The following is a 13,054-nucleotide window of genomic DNA, read 5'->3' on the forward strand; positions in this document are numbered from 1 at the left end:
TTAAAGCCTATAAGATCCACTGAGGACTTTGTGACTCCTTCATCCATCTACCCTCTGATGCTTGCACACCCCATACAGAAACATTCAAGTTCATATTTACAGGGTCAGTAGAGGCACAGAGGAGTGCTTAATTCTATCTTTCTGGGTATGAAAAACTTCATTAGAGGATGGTGAGATACAATCCAGTGGAGGAACTGGTATTTAAATATTAACTTGTAAGGTGTGAACAAAATTATAAGCATTCAGACTTGGTTGAAATTTTTAAAAAAGCATGCAATAAAAGCTATTGCATGGATTAAAATGATATTGATGGAGTATTCTCATAAAGAGAGTAAATAATCTTATCTTGAAGAGGTTCAATATAATCAAAATGTAAAGGTTCATTTTTCAATATATGACAACTAGCTAATATCATGTTATGGACTTGAGTCATCCAGCGTGAGAGAACGTTAATACCTCTCTGCTAATTTTGCATTCACATTTCACCAACTCAAAATACATAATTACTGGTTGTAAGTTAATATCATTACCTTCATATTTAATACACACAATGATGCTAAATATTGTCTTGATTTACTAAAATTTGAGTAAATTCCTTAACATTATTTAGCAGGTTCCACATATCTAAATAAAGGCACATTTCATAGTTAGCCTTTACTACATTTGAATTCTTTACAAGACAAACTATAATAACCATGCAGGTACTTCTGCATATACCAAAGTTTCATCTTCAGAATAGTTGCTGGAAAGTTGAAACTATACTTCCAAGATATCCTTGATCTGGGTGTGACCATGTCACCAGATTTTGCCAATGGAATGTATATTAAAGTGCTGTGTTTTACTTTTAAGCTGAAGTGCCTAAAATATACTGTACTTCTTCTATTTTCTTCTTCCTCATTCTTTGGATAATGGAGAGGATTCTGAGGCATTTTTGGAAGCAGAGACCTGAGGAAGAAGTAGTTTTGAGTTGTCTGTTCACTAGGAATCCTGATATTGGATATGGGCTCTATTACTTTAAGTCCCTGATATCTGTTATAATAGGGTTATCTTAATTAATACAACCCCTACACATAATATTCAACCCATAGTTTTTGAGTGTTAGCATCTGTGTTTCATATCATTAGACTCATGAGACTAGATTTAAAATATGATGCCATAGCTTTATATATAAAATTTTCACATTGTCACATCTATTTATTTTACTATTCTTTTGGCTTCTCCATGCCTACAATCCTTAATTAGTCCAGGTGAAATTACTAATATGTTAAAATTGAAGTTGATTATTTTATATAATCATGTGACTCATCTAATACCAAAAGGAATGGTGTATTTTCTCATTTAAGTTTCCAAAAGGAGTATGAGTAAATATTTTAAGTGATTAGCAGGTTTTGCTTCATTGTATATTTTTGTTTTTCCCACTTTTTTTAAAAAAAGATTTATATATTTATACATACAAGGACTGGGGTACAGGCCAGATATATGGGGAGTGAGAAGATTCACAATAGACAGAGTGGGGAGCAGGCAGATCTACTAAAATACACTGCTGAGGGGAGTAGCAGGCAAGACAGGAGAGATCTGCAGCGCCATATGGGTAGCTCCCTGGCTGGCCAGGGGAGGGGTGGGGGGGGATTGAACTTGTGCTGCAGTGGCTGTGGACAGCTTTGTAGGTTGCTTCTTAACCTCTTGCACCCCCATGGAGGCCCTGTTTTTCCCACTTTTTAATAGAAGAGAGTCTGCTGTAGCATAGATATTAGTGAATTGTGTCCAATATAAGAAACCAGAATCTAATGTTATCTTGACTATATAACAAACTCTATTAAATATTGTTAAATTATTTTGCCTCTGAGAAGAAGCCACAGCTATCTTTCAATAAATAATAAACTCATCTTGCAACTTCTTATTGTTTACATGCATTATTTACTTTTACTTCTTAATTAGAACACTTGGTCTGTGGTACTTTTTGCCTTTTGGTCTGTTCATTAAGGAACAGACAGGACCAGGTAGATATGAAGTTAAACTCAACCTACCTAGTTGTTTTGAGAACTGAAAGTCATGTTCTCTGAAGGGTTTAAATAACTTCTATTCCCTGGTAATAATATATTTACAGATGATTGTTAGTTTTAGTTGCCTTTTAGCAGATCAAATATTGTGTGGGTGGTAAGTTCTAGGAAATGTGAAGAATTTTAAAATACTTGACCATGGTTAGTAATATGGAAATGCCCATAATTAGAGGAAACAGTAGATTATGGCAGAAACTGTTTATGACTGGGAGCAGGGGTTTTGACCCTTTCCTGTATGTTTCACCCCAACTGGTGATAGTCTTTTGGTCTGTGGGTTGGCCAGGGGCTTGGCCAGGGCCTGAGCCAGAGTTCTTAGCGAAGCAGGAAAAAAGGTCATGTGTGGCATGTCAGCAAAGCTGGGACACCCACTTGTCTGGATTGGAGAGGATGTGGAGGCTGGGGTCAGAAAAGTGGCTTTTCCTTGTGTTTAGACAGTGCAGAAGCATCTCAGATTGGGGTTTTATTTTTTTATATGCAGTTGATTCAGACACAAGTAAAACTGTGGTGTCATAACCTCTAGTAAGATTTCAAGGATGTCTCATTTCATCAAGCTTAGTCTCTTAAGAATCAAGTTTTTATTTTAGATATGGCATTTTGTGCTTTGAAGGATAAAAAGATAACATAAGTTCATTTAAATCTTGTGTCTTTGGGATGTATATTTATTAAAAATAAATATATGCTTTCTTTTTAAGATGGATAAGAATCCTACATAAACAAGATCTATTTTTCTAAAATATTTTACTTTCATGGTATTTATTTTTTGTAGTTGGCCAACTAATTTACTTCTTGTGTTCCTGTCTTCTATCTTGAGCGTTACCCATGTGGGTAAGGACACTAGAACCAAGGGGGGAAAAATCAGTTAAACCTTTATCCCACTGTATCAAGTGTGTGTGAACACATGGTTATATGTGTGTAGATCTTTTTCTCTTTCATAGGGGTATTTTTTCCCCATGAAACATAAAAACATATAATAAATAGTTGAGGGATCTGGGGAACAAATGCTAAGAAATCAGTTTTATGAGTGTTGGGACAAATTTAGCACAAAATTATAAAATATCTAGGTCTATACTTTGGCTTGTAAATATTAATTTTAGTTACTTGAAAAAACAGCTTAGTGTCAAATGATTAAAAACATTAATTTTAGTGAATATAATTTTGAAATATGGTCTTTATGTATCTGGCAAATCAAAAAACATCTGGGAAAAAATGTAGTAGGAAAGAGGAGGCCTCCATTAAAGATTGCATTTCTCAATCTAGTATGTTCATCCTAGCACCTTGAAAACAGCTAGAAAAATCAGTAAAAAAGCAGGAAATTGAGAAAATAAAGGGACTTTTTTTAATAGTTTTTTTTTTTAATTGAAGTGCGATTGGTTTACATCATTGTTAGAGTTTTGGAAGTATAGGACCTTGCCCTTCAGATGTAGTCATTGTAGCACACCCACCACCAAGACACCCCTACTCTTCCGCACAGACCACTGTGCTCGCTCCCCAGTCTGTTCCCTCCCCCTCTCCCTCTGGATGCTTCAGTTCTGTGATCAGCTTTTAAGGGTTGGTTTTAAAGCTTGTCTTTGCCTAAGCTAAAGGGTAATTCTTGACTCGTGGCTCTGTTTTAACTTTAAGACAACTCAGGTTCCAGATGGACAGAACATTATTAAGGATGGAGATCAGAACAAAAGTTTTGGTTTCCAAAAAAAAGAAAGATGTTTTAAATGGTAGTCAAGTCAGTGTATTCAGAAAGAAGCAGCTGAAATTGATATTATGAGCTTGGGAATTTCTTCTTGACATTGAAGTCTTAATTCCAGCACCAAACTGAAAGACTTAAACTGCATCCAGCCTTTGTTTTACTTTTCCAGATCAGGAGTCAGGAAACTCTTGAACCAAATTCACCCACAGTTTCTTTTTATGAATAAAGTTTTATTGGAATATGGCCATGTTCATTTCTTTATGTATTTTGTATGGTACAGTCATGATATAATATTAGAGTTGAGTGGTTGGAACAGAGACCATAAGACATGCAGAACTTAAAATATTTACAAATTGGTCCTGTAAAGAAAAGGATTTATGCCTGTTCCAGGTGATAGATATTTTTAATTTTTGTTTATTCTTTTATTCCAACATATCAGTCAGCCCCTCACCCTCATGGTTATCTTGACATTGCCAGCTCTATCAAAATATTTTTGAGGTGTAATCAAAGTTTTCATGTGCAGTATCAGAAGTATAGACTAGCTTTGAACCATGCAATGCCATGCTTTCCATTTTGTTTTCATTCACTCTGATAGGGTCCTGTCTTATAGTCAACATAGAACACTGAATCAATGATATTATGGGCGTGTTTTATGATCCTTGGATTTCTTTCTGGTCATAAGCAATAACTCACTAGACACACTTTTCAAAATGCATTTGAAATTTCTGCTAGGTGTAAATAATCCTGCCTTTTCTGTATGGACATTTTTAGATAATTCTGTAATTATCCCTTTTGTTTAATATAAATAATATCAATACTTTAAATTAATTTTAAATGATTTATTTATTTATGCATATAAGAACCAGGGTATAGGCCAGATGTGCAGGAGGGTGAGAGGATTCACCAGAGACAGAGCAGGGGATAGAACAGGCAGACTGATGAAATGCACTGCTGAGGGGAGCAGCGGGCACGGCAGGAGAGGTCTGCTGCACCATGTGGATATCTCCCTGGCCAGCAAGGAATCAAACTCATGCTGTAGTGGCTGCGGACAGCTTCACAGCACAGCACTCAACCACCTGTGCCACCAGGGAGGCCCCAATACCTTTAATTCTTACATTAAAAAAATATTTTCAGATTGACAATATGAATTGATGTTTGCAACAGTTTGATGGTTGCCTCTTGGAAAAGGATCTAATTGGCTAGAGGTAAGGAGGAGAGGAAAACTTAAATTTTTAAAAGAAATGCCTTTCAGTATCTCCCCGGTAGTGCAGCAGGGTGAGCATAGCGCTGTGAAGCTGTCCACATCCTCTACAGCACAGGTTCGATTCCCAGCCAGGCAGGGAGCTACCCACAGGTCACAGCAGATCTCTCTTGATTCACCCGCTGCTCCCCTCAGCAGTGTATTTCAGTCTATCTGCCTGTTCTGCTCCCCACTCTCTCTCTGGTGAATCCTCTCACCCTCCCGCACCTCTGGCTTGTACCCCAGCTCTTGTATAAATAAAAAATAAATCTTAAAAAAAAAGAAATACCTTTCATAGCTTTGAAACTTTGCATCATAAGTGCATTAATTTTCTATCACTACTTAACAAACTACCACAACCTTAGTAGCTCAAAATAACATACATTTGTTATCTGAGAGTTTCTGTGAGTTAGGAACTCAGGAATGGCTTAGCTGGATTCTCTGCATTATAGTACTAAAGCTGTGACTAAAGAGTTGGCCAAGGTTGGAGTCTCATCTGAAGACTTGATTGTGGAAGAATCTGCTGCCAATCTTTTTATGGTGGTTGACAGGATTCAGTTCCCTGAGAACTATTTGACTGAGGGTCTCAGTTTCATGTTTATTTCAGTGAGCTAGAGCTCTACCTGGTTTTTCTTCAACAGCTCTTTTCATTAAAGCATGAAAATTGAGATGGTAACAGATGTCTGCTAGCAAATGGAAGTCAAATTTTATGCCCAAACATGGAAGAGGAGATACCCATCATTTTTACCATAGTCTATTAGAAAAAGGCATTAGGCCATGCCTCACTCAAGGGAAGGAATTACAGAGAGGCATGGATATCAGGATTTGGGGATCATTTTATATTCTACTTACACAACATGTGTGAAATATCTATTTTGCAAAATAAAAGTGAGATACAAGAGATACAAGATACAAGACCTTCAAATGAAAATGAAAGTCTCAGCATAAGGTATGAAATGTGATTCTATTTTTGTGAACAAAAAATAACATGTGCCTATATACATATGAATATATACAAGTGCATACAAAATGACAGGGACACCCTCCCTGGTGACACAGGGGTTAAAGACAGCGCTATCAAGCTATTATCAGTCACTGCCAGCCAGGGAGCTGACCCACATGGCAGCAGACCTCTCCTGTCTTTCCTGCTGCTCCCCTCAGCTGTGTATTTCAGAAGATCTGTTTGTTCTACTCTCCAACTTTGTCTCTGGTGAATCCTCTCACCCCCCTCACCCCACACCTCTGGCCTGTACTCTAGTTTCTTGTATGCATAAATAAATAAATCTTTAAAAAAAATGATGGGGATGATACAGTTCTAATTTTTAGTGTGTTTATCTGTTCAGGTTGCTATAAGAGAATGCCATAGACTGGATGGCTTATAAACAACAAATATTTAATTCTCACAATTCTGGAGTCTGAAGAGACCAACATTAAAGTATTAGCAAACTTAGTGTCTAGGGAGAGCCCACTTTTCCTGTTTCACAGATGGCATTCTACTTATTGTGAACTCACATGGCAGACAGGGCAAAGGGAGTCATTGTGGTGGCTTTTACATGGGTATAAATCCCATTCATGATGATTCCAACCTCATGAAAAAAGCACATCCCAGTAGATCCACCTCCAAGTTCTATCACCTTGGAATTAAATTTCAACATATGAATATTGAGGGGACACAAATATTCAGACTATAGCAGTTCATGATGATTACTTCTATTGATGAGAGTGATAGAAATGGATAGAAAGAAACTTGCATAGTTTAATTTAGCTTTTTGTTTTCTTCTCTAAACTAAGAGAAAGAAATTATGATCATTTTTAATGTTATAGAGGGTAAAGAGTTTCTAATGTATATGGTCACTTAATAACAGGATCAGGTCTCAAATCACAATTGTGAACATGAAGTATTTTTCTTTTCTATTTATTTATTGGGTTATTTTTCTAAGCTAAATAGTTTTATTTAAATAACTTGTTTAAAAATTAAAAATCTGTGTATAAGAATCTTCCAATGATGACTGGCTAACCTCATTAAGTGACTATCTCCAACAAATATGTCTGGTTATTAAGCCATGATAAAATAGAAGGTTGTATTTAATCCTATGGAAGTGTTGCCCTACTTAGCAAATGAAAATATTAGATGTCCAGTTTATTTTCAATTTCAGATACATGATGCATATTGTTTTGGTATAATTATGTGTCAACTGTGCAACTGTTTTTGCAGATACAATGTTTGGAATATCTATATACTACAAAATTATTGCCTATCAGAAACTTACAGGTAATTGAATGTCCTATATTCTATTTGGTAACTCTATCTGATGGACAATAAAAAATGCAGTGTAAGTCCTTCAGCAGAAGGATTAATAATAAAATGGAATTAACAAAGGATCAGCCTCTACTTCAATAGTATTGATGATACCCCTCGATCCTTTTTATTCTCTTTCCAATGCAGGCAATGATCCATTCAATAAACATTTATGAATGCCTTCTTGGTGTAAGGCACTGAGTTTCTTTGCCCTCAAGAAACTCAAAGTCTTCTTTGCTGTTTTTTTTTTTTATCCAGTTGTGGGGAAGAATGGCAGAAAGTAAGAACTGCCAAATTAGGTAACACACACACAAACTCAGACTTCAGTGACTTTTATTTTTTTTTTTTTAAAGATTATTTATTTATACAAGCACTGGGTGTAGTCAGAAGCGCGGGAGGGTGAGAGGATTCACCAGAGCCAGAGTAGGGAACAGAACAGGCAGACTGATGAAGTACACTGCTGAGGGGAGCAGCGGGCGGCAGGAGAGGTCTGTCGCACCATGTGGGACCCTCGCCGGTGGCAGGGGGATTGAACCGGCACTGCAGAGGCTGCGGGCAGCTTCACAGCCCAGTGCTCAACCACTGCACCACCAGGGGAGTCCCTTCAGTGACTTTTAAATACACTTCAAGGTTTTAAGAAATAATAACGCCATGGATATTTAAGAAAATAATTGTTGAAAATTGTGAAATTTAAAAAAAATTCAATTTGAACATTGCATTATTTTCTTTGATTGTCATCATCTTTCCTATTCTTCTGAAACATCTCTATGTAAGTATCAAAAAGTAATATAATTTGCAGAATGCAATTTCCAGAGTAGGTTTGCCAAATTTGACTTTATGACTCTATTCCAGGAAAAGAGAAAAGCAAAACTCAATAAGGAAATGGTCTGCAACTAAATTTCAATAAATGTCCTAGAGCATGGAGCAAGAGACTTTGTACATTGTTTTAGTAGATTTTCTTTTGCAGTTTTAAGAACATTATTCCTTGCAACTTATCCTGATGATGTGACATCAATGGATGAATGACCATTTACTGCATGAGTTCTAAGGTTCCATATTTTCAGATTGAGTAATAACTGTCTGATGAGGAAAAAAATGACTTTGTAGCCACAGAAAAGTGGAAGAGAGATGAGTGTGCTGCTCAGGACCTGATTGCTGTCAGAGCAAGTCATCCCCTCCTCCCTGCTCAGCTCTGGATCAGAGGGACTGGCCTTGTAGTTTGCATGGCCCAAAGCACCCATGCCATCTCACTTTTGGCTAGTTTTATCAATGGCAGATAAACTGGCAGGAAGAAAGAAGAGGTCTTTCTTTTTCTGCCTCTGGCAGCAGCTCTGATACTGCTCGTTGTGTCCTCATGGTCTTAGCACCCTGGGCTCTAGCTCTGTCCCTTTCATTCCTCAGATTAGGAGGGGCAGTGACTACCTGATATTGTTGCCTCACGGAGTCTATTTGGCATTTTCAGATCTTCCATCTTTCATAGCATCAACTTCCTAAGTGAAATTCTTTCCTTAGAATGTGCTTGAAGTGGTTTCTAATTTACTGCTTAGACTTTGTTCAATACAGGAAACATGAGAATTTGGGGGAGATGATGAGGAAATCAAAGATCCATATTCCTTCTCTTTGACATTGTCTTCAGGGAGATTGAAAAAAAAATTAAGAACTTTTCCTTTAGCACTAATGCTTTATCTGTTTCAAAGTTCAGAGTCTACTCACAGACTTTCAGAACAACGGAATTCGATGAATGTTTGACTCATTTGTAGTCAAATTAAAATGAAATTTTCTTTAAGTTCTCAGTGAACAGTCCTTTTCTTAGTGGAGGGAAGGTGGTGTCATTTCTAGATGAATAATTTTATTTATTTATTTATTTTTTAAAGATTTATTTATTTTTATACAAGAGCTAGGGTATAGGCCAGAGGCATAGGAGGGTAAGAGGATTCACCAGAGACAGCTGGGAGCAGAACAGGCAGATGACTGAAATACACTGCTGAGGGGAGCAGTGGGTGCAACAGGAGAGGTCTGCTGCGCCATGTGGGAATCTCCCTGGCCCAGTGGGAATCGAACCCGCGCTGCAGAGGCTGCAGATAGCTTCACAGAGCTGCGCTCAACCCGCTCGCCACTGGGGAGGCCCCTAGATGAATAATTTTAAATTGACTATATGAGGGAGAAGAGAACAAAGAATTTCATAATGCAATGGAAAAAAAAGGACTTTTGAGATAAGGGTAAGAAAAAAGGACAATGGTATAGAATCAAATGACTGTTCTTTGTGAGAAGAGCAATAACTTTGAATAAAAAGGAAGTAAAAAATCTATTTTCACAAATATGTTACTTGTAAGTCTAAAGTTTAACACCTTTCAGATAAAAAACATAGTAAATATAGGAAATGATATTTAGTATATGTGTTTCAAATATTAATAACCACAATTGTTCACTAGCAAAGGAAAGCATTTCAAATTAAAACAGCAAGTTTCACAAATGGGCAGCAATAGTGTAAACCTGGTGGAGGGAAGGAGGCAACTCACATGAACTTGGTTTATGTCACTGTAAAATGCCTTATTTCAGAATGTTTACTTATCACCTTGTGAGCTAAGGGCCTTGTTAATTGACACGTTAGGCAAGGTCAAACCTTGAATTAGAAGTTGTCTAAGTCACATATCTGTTCACAGCTTTCTGGAATCAAATAAAAAGAGGACAGAGCCTTTCTTAAATGTCCTAAGGCGTTATTGCTATACACATTACATTACCCTTGAGAGCAAGGACTCTGCTGTTAAACCACCTCAGTCCAAATGCTACGTAGGTCACTTCCCATGGAGCAGCATGAGTGGGTTAGTTAACTTCTCTGAGCCTCCTTGCAAAATAGGACAGAAATAGCATCTCTGTCAGACTGTTGTGAGAATTAAATGTGTTCCTAATGTACGCCTTAGACCAGTAACTGGAACTTACTAAGCATTCAACTATCATTTACATGAAATAGTGGTATTTGGGACAAAATGGATGTTCCTCAAGGTGATTATATAAGGGAAATAAGTGAAAGACAGATATCAGATGGTTTCATTCATCTGTGGAATATAATAACCAAAACATGCACAGGCAAATTATAGTAGGAATAAATCTTGAACTCAGTGAAGAATATAATGGTTAGCAGAGGGCACGGGGGGTAGGGGGCAGTTGGGGTAAAGAAACAGAGAGTGAATGGAACTTGTGCACATATGGAAGAACAAAAATGTAACTGCAAAAAAATGAAACTTAAAATTTAAAAAAGATATTAAAAATACTACTATCATTTAGAAATGATGCCTACGATTTTAAAATTTGCATTAAATTCAAAGCATGAGAAGGAAATATACTTCTGATAGATATATAAAATCCTATATCATATTAAATGTAAGAAATCAAGTTTCTTAAGTGATGGCTTATAACTTGCCCTATCTTACAAGCAAAGGAAAAGGAAAAAAAAAAACAAAAAACAAAAAACAAAAACACCTGTAGTGAAACTTAGAGATTTGACAAAATGGCAGCAATAGAAAAACATTTAAAAATAAAATCCCTTTCTTTGAGGACTTTCTGCAATACACGATAAAGAGAAATGTGAATGTTTGCTATAGCAGTAAAGAAAGAAAAATAACAGGGATTTTGAATCTGCAGCACAATTAAGTCACAGCATTTAGATGGACAATATATTGAAATTTGGTCTGTGATTTATATTTAGCTTATGTCTCTGCTATTTCCTGAGAGTTTTTAGCTTACTGTAGTCAAATTATGATTTTTGCAGATGGAAAATTGTGAGCCGTTTCCGGAAATAAGTGAATGCCCTAATTGGGTAACATCACCTTTTCCATGAGAAGTATAAATGAAACTTAAAAAAATAGTTGTATAGAAACTCTGTTTTTCTCCCTCCTCCAGCTACTTTTTCGCAATGGATGGTAGTCTCAGTCTTCATATTAACCCAAGCTCTAATTCTGAGGACAGCTCTAATTTTGAGGACAACCATTCTGTCATGTCATGGTTGGGACACCAATTTAGTAGCAGGTTCTGACTAAGTCCTGTTATAATTACTTAGACAGTTGATAACAGCCATGCAGGATTTCCTATATGAGAATTCTGGAAACAAAAGAAAATTGAAAATAGCTACCTGGCACTATTTACAAATGCAATTCAGCGTTAGGAAAATGTAAATAATCATGCACATACTTTCAGGGAATTTACAATCACACTTTCCCCCTCCAGGACAAAGTTAAACTTGTTGACTCAGTCAGTTCTTTCCATGCCTGACTCATCTGGCTGGAAAGTTTACATGCCTATGTGGGCATGGTGCATGATTCTTCTAGGAAAAGCAAGGAAGCATATCAGTGTGATTATGAGCTCATAAACATTGAGCTCACATTGGCACATTTTCCTTTTACTGCTTCTTCATAGTAAATCAGTTGATGTACCTGTGGCACTTTTGGACAAACACAAGTCACATTTTCACACCAATCCCCCATCTTGAGAATTTGGAAACAACTCCTGCTTTAGGCTAGGTTAATGCTTCCACCTCCTCTGTGCAGGGAGAGCACAGAAATGTATTAGAGATGATTATAGAATAACATTTACGGAGCTAGAAATAGGAGCACACAGTTGTACGAGGAATGAGAGTGAGCAGTCATTACATGCCTGGGTCTGAAGGGAGATGGGTGGGGGCTCCAAAGCCCAGTCTGGTGTCTTTCTCCTGGTTTTATTTGTATAGTTTGCAGAATTGCTATCACGTTGCTGCTCCTGGACTCCCTGCTACTAAGAGACTCTGTGCCATTTTGCAAAAACTAAGACTGATGAAGGGTTCAGAGCACCCAACATAAATGTGATTAAGCATAACTTCTTTTTAATCACTAGTTTATAAGTGGAAGAGAGGGAAGTGCACACAGTGAGGTTTGGTAATGGGCAGCAATGGGCAAAACTGTTAAAGGAGAGGAAGCTGGACTAACATAGGATAACTATTCCCCTTTTTCTGTGCAGGTAAACCAATGTGACTCCATCTTGTATGGATGATGTCTTAGACCCATGATAAGTAATGGTCTACACTGGGAAGCTAGCCTATTTTCCCATTGTTTCTTTCATTTGTATTAACTTGTACTCGTGGTCCACATGGGAGTTTAATAATTAATCTTTTAAAATATTTTTACATCATTTTTCATTTTTGCACAATGTATGCATTTTCATCTTGGTTATAGTCCCCATACAATTCCCACCCCCATTATTTTGACCCTAATCCCTCCTCCCCCCCATATAGTGTTTCTGGTTTATAGTTGCTTGTTGATTTTGATTTTTACTTTATTATAATTAGTCTTTTTCCTGGTCCCTTATTTAGGTTTCATAAATTCCTGCTATGAGTGAGATCATCCAGTATTTTTCTTTTTCTTTCTGACTTATTTCACTGAGCATGATCCTGTCCAGCTCCATCCATGTTGCTGCAAATTGCATGAGTTTATCTTTTTTGATTGCAGAGTAATATTCCATTGTGTATATGAACCACATCTTCTTGATCCAGTCATCTATTTTTGGGCATTTGTGTTGTTTCCATAGCTTAGCTATTGTGAATAGTGCTGCTATAAACATAAGGGTGCAGGTGCCCTTTTGAATTAATGTTCCTGCGTCCATTGGGTATATATCTAGGAGTGGAATTGCTGGATCATATGGAAGCTCCATCTTTAGCAGGTTGAGCATTCTCCACATGGCTTTCCATAGTGGTTGGACCAGTTTGCACTCCCACCAGAAGTGCAGGAGAGTTCCTTCTTCTC

Source organism: Talpa europaea (assembly GCF_964194135.1).
Source record: "Talpa europaea genome assembly, chromosome: 5".
NCBI classification, from domain to species: Eukaryota; Metazoa; Chordata; class Mammalia; order Eulipotyphla; family Talpidae; genus Talpa; species Talpa europaea.